Source organism: Camellia sinensis, chromosome 6, assembly GCF_055761805.1.
Source record: "Camellia sinensis isolate YWXY chromosome 6, ASM5576180v1, whole genome shotgun sequence".
Taxonomy (NCBI): Eukaryota; Viridiplantae; Streptophyta; class Magnoliopsida; order Ericales; family Theaceae; genus Camellia; species Camellia sinensis.
This window is the reverse complement of record NC_138966.1, coordinates 189,960,906-189,971,326: the sequence shown is the minus strand read 5'-3', so window position 1 is coordinate 189,971,326 and position 10,421 is coordinate 189,960,906. Positions and strand designations below refer to the sequence as shown.

At 34.4% G+C, this 10,421-nt stretch overlaps 2 pseudogenes; one reads left to right on the top strand and one right to left on the bottom strand.

Moving 5' to 3' along the window:
- Window positions 1-3,098: 3,098 nt before the first annotated feature.
- LOC114261270 (uncharacterized) lies at window positions 3,099-6,625 on the bottom strand (annotated as a pseudogene).
- A 465-nt stretch (window positions 6,626-7,090) lies between these two features.
- LOC114261271 (uncharacterized) lies at window positions 7,091-9,818 on the top strand (annotated as a pseudogene).
- The last annotated feature ends 603 nt before the right edge of the window (window positions 9,819-10,421 follow it).

Below are 10,421 nucleotides of genomic sequence, written 5' to 3'. Positions count from 1 at the left end.
AAATAAGCATTTTATTTGTTTATTTGTTACAAATTATCACATTACCTCTAAATTTTTTGCATATTTTTTTGTAAAAAGTTAATAAACTAAAAAATAAGCAAATCTTAAAACACACCTAAATTGAGTTGGTAGGCCTTAAAGATCATAACCTCTATGTTTTTAGATCAACTCCTAGCGAAGCCAATGCTCTTGTTTTTTACCCCGTGATAAGAAATGGTATTTATATACAAAATGATATGACTGAGTCTTATTATTTTAAAATAAAATATTAATTTAAATGCCATTTAATTACATAAATATTAATATCAAATCGGATGCTCGGGCAATAAATCTAATTTTAATTTTTTTTGCTCAAAGGTCCAAGTGTTAATTTAGGGAGCTTCTATTTGCACACACCATTTTCCTTCTCCTCACACACTTAATGATATTTGTTTTATTACATTTTTGTCCTAAAATAAAATTACCAAATATCCATTTCTTCTTCAACCAAAACCCTAACCCTAATCACCCCCTCCGTCGCCTCTCCCACCCCCTTCATCACCTCCTCCACTAGCCTCTATCTTCTTGAATCGAAGCCCTCTTCCCACCTCATTGCTCGTTGCTCACACTCCCTAGTCTCTCTTTTCTCCCGTCGAAGCCCCCTCCCTGCCATCTGCAACTCTTTCTCTCTTTGCGGCCGCCAAGTGACTCGCCGCCGCCGCCTCCACTTTTTTGCCCCTTCGAACCAAACACATTAATTCGGAAGTACAGTGTCGAACCAATGTGTTTTGTTCGGATGTTGATGGTCGAATTAATGTGTGATTTTCGACCTTGGTTTAACGAACGGTGGGTGTATTGCAATGGTGGTAGTAGCAAGGACGAGGGGTAGTTGGCAGAGGGGTTGGACGGGTGTGCGGGCTGCGATGGTGGGTGGAGGAAACGGTGGGGTAATGACTGGAAGCGGCGACTGCGAGGGAAGCCATGGTGTCATCGACAGTGGCTGGTTTAGGGTTAGGGTTTGGAGAATGAAAAAGGTAAGGGAAGGTGGGTGGATTGAGTATGTTGGAAAGCTGTGTGTGTATGCTTTAGATATAGGGGTATAATTGGAATAATAGTATGTGTAATGAGTATATATATATATATATATATATATTTTTGGTGTATCAATTAAGAAGAATGTGTATAGAAAGGAAGTGATGTATGCAAATAGAAGCTCCCGTTAATTTATTATGGCTATAAGGACAAGACACTGCAAAATGGCCAAAATACCCTTACATATAAAATAAACAAACACTTATCTGTTGAAAACAAATTTCTCAAAACCCTCTCTCTCTCTCTTTTCCTCGCATTTATCTCTTACTCTCATCACAACATATACCACCGCCTCCATCTCTATTGCAACGGCAGGGACAGAGACAGTGGTGAGGTTTGATAGATCTAGTCAGAGACTCTTCTGATGGCTCCGAAATCGTCCAAAAAAGCACTGCCTCACGCTCCGCCAATCTTTTCTCCTAAGGCTTCGCAACCTATTCCACTTACTGCTTTGGACATAACTCCCACCGTCGCCGCCATGACTCTAAAGTTCATATCCGATTAATGGTAAATATGATGTTAAAAATAAATTATTAACAAGAGTGTATTCTGATCAAGGGGCTATCGATATCTGATCAACATGATTTTTTGCAGGCATGAAGTAATTAACAAGCTGTACACATTAAAGGGTTCAGATTATCGAAACGGGACCTATGGTGGGTTCCACGGGTCCAACAGTACACTCCAGTTCACATAGTGGATTGAAGGGAAACCTTTCCCTTTAAACATATAACTACCAATATTCGATTATTTTAATTTTTTATATTAATATTTTACTTAACAAGTCTTAAAAAATATACTGTTCAGATTATCGAGATCGACCCTGAAATGGGCCCCACTAAATCCAAACGCTCTCTCAAATTGAGATAACTAATTGGAGAGAATCCAAACCCGTATTCGTTTGATTAGAAAGAAATAAATTATGGAAAGTGAAAATGGTAAAAAGTAAAGTGAAAGAAAAGAAAAGGAAAATAAAATATCTTTTCTCGTATGAATTTGATTATGATGAAAATTTTGTAAGAACATAGGAATTCTAATTATAAGTAACTACTTTTACAACAAATTTAAACTTTGTTGCATTTTCACGTGTTTTTCGCAAAAAATTGGAAGCTTAGTTACCATACTATTATGAGTTGTACAAGAAAATTAATTTTCTTATAACTTCCACCACTTTCATAGTAAATAAATTTAGAAAAATTTTGATGGCGTTTGGTAGAGTTTTAGAATTATGATTTGAGAATAGAGTTGTATTTTGAATTTGTGAGTTTTGGAATTGTGATTTGAGTGTGAAAAATTTGTTTGGTTATGAGTTTTGAAAAGAGTTTTGAACTGAGTTTGGATTGAGTGATGTGACATATGATATTTGATTCAAAAACTTACAATGCATAACCAAACACACAATCCAAAATTCTATTCAAAGTTCATAAAATTTTTTTAAAAAAATCTGAAAATGTTTTTTATTTAAAATATAAAAATAACAGGTGCCTAAAAAAAAAACCGAACACGGTTCCGGTCAACGGGCCGGACGTCCGGGAGGATGACCGAGTAGACGCGTTTGCAAAAGTGGGAGTGAAATCAATTTTTGAAAATTGTAAACAAACACCACACTCCAACCAAGGGGGAAATTAAAGTTAGAAAGCTCTACCAAACGAAACCTTATTTTTTTTTCATTTCTTTCACTTTCCACCATTTTCATCCTAACTAAACCGAGCGTTAAAACAATGGATGTTAGTGTAATTTTAAAAAATATAAGGGTGTTATTTGTATTTTTAATATACCACATGGGTGATTTGTGTAATTTACCACATTTAGTAGCTCTATCTATCAATATGCTCAGGGGCGGAGGTAGGATTTCTTAATTGGGAGGGCCAAATTAATATTATAAATGTCGACTTAAATAATAAATAAATAAATAAATATCCACTAGCTATAACCATTTATGAAGCAACAAAGATTAAAATTCTTTATATATTAACACCATGATATAACAAAAAGTGTGTTACAAAATGACTATATCTTGTCTCCTTTACTGTAAAACTAACAAAAAGGCACATAATTTCCTATCAAAGTTGTGCTCGATGATGCTTCAGAGAATAGAAATCATCTATAATCATTTCTGCGCTAAAATTTTCTTCGATTTCTTTCTCAATGTAAACAACCAAACAATCTGTAAGAAATTCATCTTCCATTTTGTTGCGAAGGCTAGTTTTTACAATATTCATTGCTGAAAATGCCCTTCCTGTAGTAGCAGTTGAAACAGGAAGTGTCAATATGGGAAGAATCAATCTATGAACCAAATGGTAAGTTTTTGACGTTCCCGTTTTAACTAACCCCCGGCATAGTTTAGAAATTGTGGAGAGATTTTGTAAATCCGGATGATGAGGCACACCAAGCTCAAAGTGTTGCAACTGAAATTTCAAATGAATTATTTCTTGCTCTGTGAAATCTTGAGGATAGAATTTCTCAACAAGAGTGCAAATATCATCAATTTTTAATGAATTATATGCACTCTTAGGATCCAAACTTGAGCTAAGATTAAGGAGCTCCATTGTTTGCTCAACTGAGAGTCGATTGCAACAGTAAAGATATCTATTCGATAGTGATGCTCGATTGTTATGTGATTTTGTTGATTACGAGGTGGACCTCGACTCGCACTGTATCGAGCACTCATGTCAGGTATTTCAATCTCATATCGTTCACAAAATAATTTTACTTCCCCAACGAGACTGTCCCAACCATCTTCTCTCAACTTTTGAATAAGTGCTTTTGTAGTTGCAACTAAATGCATAGCATTTGAGATGTCTTGGGTTTTTTGCTACAAAGCTTGACAAAGAATATCAGTTCTACCCATAATTTCCCTCATTAAATGCATAATAAAAACAAACTCAAAAGATGGAATCATATCATGCGCTGCATCGGCATCCCCACGTTGAGAATAAGTGGATCCATCCTTGACTACGTTTTTAAGAACTATACAAGTTGCCCCAAACATCTTTATTAAACTACATATTGATTTAAAATGTGAGCTCCATCTAGTATCTCCAGCTCGTTGCAAAGTGCCAATTTGATTTGCCCCTCTTCCAGTCTCAAGTTCATCAATGGAAATCAAGTGTGCAATTTCAGTAGCTTGAGCTTCATGTAGTTCATCATTACGCTTGCAAGATGCACCAACAATATTAACAATGAAAGTTAACTTAGAAAAGAACTTATGAACTGGGATTACCTCTCTTGATGCCGCAACTAGTGCTAATTGTAGTTGATGAGCCCAACAATGTACATAATATGCATAGGGACATTCATTTAGAAATAAAGCCTGTAATCCATTCTACTCACCACGCATATTACTAGCACCATCATATCCTTGTCCACGAATGTTTTGAACATCAAGACTATTTCTACAAAGGACATTAGCTATTTCCAACTTAAGAGTCAAGGAAGTAGTATCCTTAACATGTACAAGATCGAAGAAACGCTCCCTTACAAAACCATCTTGGTCAAAAAATCTCAAAACAATAGCCATTTGCTCCTTTTTGGACTCATCTCGAGCTTCATCTACAATTATGCAAAACTTCGAATCCCCAAGTTCTTCATGAATCTTATTTCGCACCATACTTGATAAAATATGTAAGATTTCTTTTTGGATGGTTGGCAAAGTATATTTGGCATTTTTAGGGGCATTCAAGACAACATCAGCAACTTTTTCATTGTATGTGGCTAAAAAATTTATCAACTCAAGAAAGTAACCTCAATTTTTTGAATTGGGACGTTCGTCATGGCCTCTAAAAGCACAACCTTGAGAAGTTAGCCAACGAACACTGTCTATTGACGCATTTAGTCGCAAACGATTATTCATAATATGTTCAGAAGATTGCCTATCCATAACCTTATCAATATGTTGGGATTGCTTCATCAAAATATCACAACATTTCACGGCATTATTATGAGTTGAACACGGATCCTTACCCATATGGCATATAAAGGCATAATTAATTCCATCATTCACTTTTTTCCAATTTCGAAATCCATCAATAGTGAATGCATTAGCTCCAAGCCGACTAGTTGGTTTTTTACTAAAAAGATAGCATGGTAGGCAATATGCAGCATCTTTTGAAGGAGAGTACTCTAACCAATGAAATATATTGAACCAAGATGATTGAAATCGACGAGGATGATTTATAGACCCAGACGGAGGATGTTTTGAAAGAAGAAACTGATATGGTCCTGCCTTGATATAAGCCCTTCGAGTTTCATCTTGTTGATTAGTTGGATAATCCCATATTTGAGGACGTATCCCAAGATCACGCTCTAAGGAAGAAGTGTCTACATCTTGACATTCAACTCATGGATTTTTTGAAGGATGTTGATCAGGAATTAAAGTCTCAATATTAGAGTTCAAGTTAGGCACATCAGATATTGAATTATCAACACTCTTTCTTTTAAATAATGTATCAATTGTTTTTAGCTTCTCCATGACATGAACACATTTAAGCTTCTGATAACCTGAAAATTTTATTTATACATTATTTTTTTTATGAATCTAAACTTTTGATAACTTCAAATTTTATTTATATTACAAGCACATATCATCTTTAACAATATACAAAACATTAAATAAATTCAAACATAAAACATACAATTTATATAAACAGATTAAAATTAACAAACATAAAAACAGGGAGGCTTACCTTCTATTGAGAAAAAAGGAGAAATACTGATGATAGTGATAAGTGAGAACATGTCCAAAAGCTGGGAGTCATCTTCTCTACCAATCATAAGGAAAAAACCAAAATAAAAATGAATATCTCATTCTCTATTTATTAACTAAATATTTTAATTTTAAAATAAATTAATAAAAACAAAGTGAGTTCATGAGTTATTGAATGTTACCTTTCTTTGTCAATTGCTTTCTAAAAGGTGGGTTTTGCCGTTAAGAGTTATTGGTTCTCCTAGTTCATAACAGAAAAAAAAGAAGAGAAAACCATTTCAAATGAGAGCTCTATTTTTTTTTTTTTTTTTTTTTGAACTGCTCTAATATGAGATGTTTGCTTGTTTGTTAAAGCTCCAAACTTCCTCTACAAGCTTGACATCCCATCCCACCACGTGACTCACTTGTGAGTTGTAACTTGTATCACATGACTTTTATTTGTTTTTTAGTTTTTTTTATTCACAGATATTTGTTTGTATCATTGGATAGGGTGGGGCCCAATCTTTGAAATGGGAGGGAAAGAAGACTAGAGGTGAATACAAACAAGGGAGGCCACTGTTAAGAGATTACATAAAAAATATATATTTAACATATATATATATATGTATAATTTTTGTTGATCTTCTTCTTCTTCTTCTTCTGCTGTAGATTGCCACCTCTTTCGATACAGAGAGAGTGGGGCTGGAAGCATATTCAGTGGAGGAAGGAAGGGAGGGTCGGGGGGGTCCCGGCCCCTGCAAAGTCAACAAAAATCATACATATATTTATGTTAAATATATATTTTTTATGTAATCTCTTAACAGTGGCCCCCCTTGTTTGTATTCACCTCTGGTCTTCTTTCCCTCCCATTTCAAAGATTGGGCCCCACCTCATCCAATGATACAAACAAATATCTGTGAATAAAAAAAACTAAAAACCAAATAAAAGTCATGTGATACAAGTTACAACTCACAAGTGAGTCACGTGATGGGATGGGATGTCAAGCTTGTAGAGGAAGTTTGGAGCTTTAACAAACAAGCAAACATCTCAGATTAGAGCAGTTCAAAAAAAAAAAAAAAAAATAGAGCTCTCATTTGAAATGGTTTTCTCTCTCTTTTTTTTTTTTTTTTTTTTTTTTTTTTTTTTTTTTTTTATGAACTAGGAGAACCAATAACTCTTAACGGCAAAACCCACCTTTTAGAAAGCAATTGACAAAGAAAGGTAACATTCAATAACTCATGAACTCACTTTGTTTTTATTAATTTATTTCAAAATTAAAATATTTAGTTAATAAATAGAGAATGAGATATTCATTTTTATTTTGATTTTTTCCTTATGATTAGTAGAGAAGATGACTCCCAGCTTTTGGACATGTTCTCACTTATCACTATCATCAGTATTTCTCTTTTTTTCTCAATAGAAGGTAAGTCTCCCTGTTTTTATGTTTGTTAATTTTAATCTGTTTATATAAATTGTATACTTTATGTTTGAATTTATTTAATGTTTTGTATATTGTTAAAGATGATATGTGCTTGTAATATAAATAAAATTTGAAGTTATCAAAAATTTAAATTCATAAAAAAAAATAATGTATAAATAAAATTTTCAAGTTATCAGAAGCTTAAATGTGTTCATGTCATGGGGAAGCTAAAAACAATTGATACATTCTTTAAAAGAAAAAAATTCAACATCTGATGTGCCTAACTTGAACTCTAATATTGAGACTTCATTCCTTGATCAACATCCTTCAAAAAATCCACGAGTTGAATCTCAAGATGTAGACACTTCTTCCTTAGAGCGTGATCCTGGGATACGTCCTCAAATATGGGATTATCCAACTAATCAACAAGATGAAACTCGAAGGGCTTATATCAAGGCAGGACCATATCAGTTTCTTCTTTCAAAATATCCTCCGTTTGGGTCTATAAATCATTCTCGTCGATTTCAATCATCTTGGTTCAATATATTTCATTGGTTAGAGTACTCTCCTTCAAAAGATGCTGTATATTGCCTACCATGCTATCTTTTTAGTAAAAAACCAACTGGTTAGCTTGGAGCTAATGCATTCACTATTGATGGATTTCGAAATTGGAAGAAAGTGAATGATGGAATTAATTGTGCCTTTCTATGCCATATGGGTAAGGATCCATGTTCAACTCATAATAATGCCGTGAAATGTTGTGATATTTTGATGAAGTAATCCCAACATATTGATAAGGTTATGGATAGGCAATCTTCTGAACATATTATGAATAATCGTTTGCGACTAAAGGCGTCAATAGACAGTGTTCGTTGGCTAACTTCTCAAGGTTGTGCTTTTAGAGGCCATAACGAACGTCCCAATTCAAAAAATCGAGGTAACTTTCTTGAGTTGATAAATTTTTTAGCCACATACAATGAAAAAGTTGCTGATGTTGTCTTGAATGCCCCTAAAAATGCCAAATATACTTCGCCAACCATCCAAAAAGAAATCTTACATATTTTATCAAGTATGGTGCGAAATAAGTTTCGTGAAGAACTTGGGGATTCAAAGTTTTGCATAATTGTAGATGAAGCTCGAGATGAGTCCAAAAAGGAGCAAATGGCTATTGTTTTGAGATTTGTTGACCAAGATGGTTTTGTAAGGGAGCGTTTCTTCTATCTTGTACATGTTAAAGATACTACTTCCTTGACTCTTAAGTTGGAAATAGCTAATGTCCTTTGTAGAAATAGTCTTGATGTTCAAAACATTCGTGGACAAGGATATGATGGTGCTAGTAATATGCGTGGTGAGTGGAATGGATTACAGACTTTATTTCTAAATGAATGTCCCTATGCATATTATGTACATTGTTGGGCTCATTGACTACAATTAGCACTAGTTGCGGCATCAAGAGAGGCAATCCCAGTTCATAAGTTCTTTTCTAAGTTAACTTTCATTGTTAATATTGTTGGTGCATCTTGCAAGCGTAATGATGAACTACATGAAGCTTAAGCTACTAAAATTGCACACTTGATTTCCATTGATGAACTTGAGACTGGAAGAGGGGCAAATCAAATTGGAACTTTACAACGAGTTGGAGATACTAGATGGAGCTCACATTTTAAATCAATATGTAGTTTAATAAAGATGTTTGGGGCAACTTGTACAGTTCTTAAAAACGTAGTCAAGGATGGATCCACTTATTCTCAACGTGGGGATGCCGATGCAGCGTATGATATGATTTCATCCTTTGAGTTTGTTTTTATTATGCATTTAATGAGGGAAATTATGGGTAGAACTGATATTCTTTGTCAAGCTTTGCAGCAAAAAACCCAAGACATCTCAAATGCTATGCATTTAGTTGCAACTACAAAAGCACTTATTCAAAAGTTGAGAGAAGATGGTTGGGACAGTCTCGTTGGGGAAGTAAAATTATTTTGTGAACGACATGAGATTGAAATACCTGACATGAGTGCTCGATACAGTGCGAGTTGAGGTCCACCTCGTAATCAACAAAATCACATAACAATCGAGCATCACTATCGAATAGATATCTTTACTGTTGCAATCGACTCTCAGTTACAGGAACTAAATCATCAGTTTAGTGAGCAAGCAATGGAGCTCCTTAATCTTAGCTCAAGTTTGGATCCTAAGAGTGCATATAATTCATTAAAAATTGATGATATTTGCACTCTTGTTGAGAAATTCTATCCTCAAGATTTCACAGAGCAAGAAATAATTCATTTGAAATTTCAGTTGCAACACTTTGAGCTTGATGTGCCTCATTATCCGGATTTACAAAATCTCTCCACAATTTCTGAACTATGCCGCGGGTTAGTTAAAACGGGAAAGTCAAAAACTTACCATTTGGTTCATAGATTGATTTTTCTCATATTGACACTTCCTGTTTCAACTGCTACTACAGAAAGGGCATTTTCAGCAATGAATATTGTAAAAACTAGCCTTCGCAACAAAATGGAAGATGAATTTCTTACAGATTGTTTGGTTGTTTACATTGAGAAAGAAATCGCAGAAAATTTTAGCTCAGAAATGATTATAGATGATTTCTATTCTCTAAAGCATCGTCGAGAACAACTTTGATAGGAAATTATGTGCCTTTTGGTTAGTTTTACAGTAAAGGAGACAAGATATAGTCATTTTGTAACACACTTTTTGTTACATCACGGTGTTAATATATGAAGAATTTTAATCTTTGTTGCTTCATAAATGGTAATAGCTAGTGGATATTTATTTATTTATTTATTATTTAAGTCCACATTTATAATATTAATTTGGCCCCCCTAATTAAGAAATCCTACCTTCGCCCCTGACTGTTGATGCATTGTTTTTTTCTCTGCCTGTAGGTAATTCAACTAAAAACCTGTGTTACATGGACTCACCACTTTGGGGTGAAGTACCCGTGTCGACACGACACGACATGTGTCACGACCCAAACCCGCCCCTATTGGTTTAAGCATCGTAACCGACCAGTAATTCGTGATTACCGAAGGCCTACTCGACAGTAAAGACAGTAATACAGAGTACAGGGGCTGGCGGAAGCCAAAACAACAATAAAAGATGTCCAATGAGCTGTGATAGTCTGTATGCAAAAAGACTTTTTCGAACATATTCACATTCATAAGCAAAACAAATATACACTATATGTACAAACATTCAGAGTACAGTACAAGTCTTATACAGTAT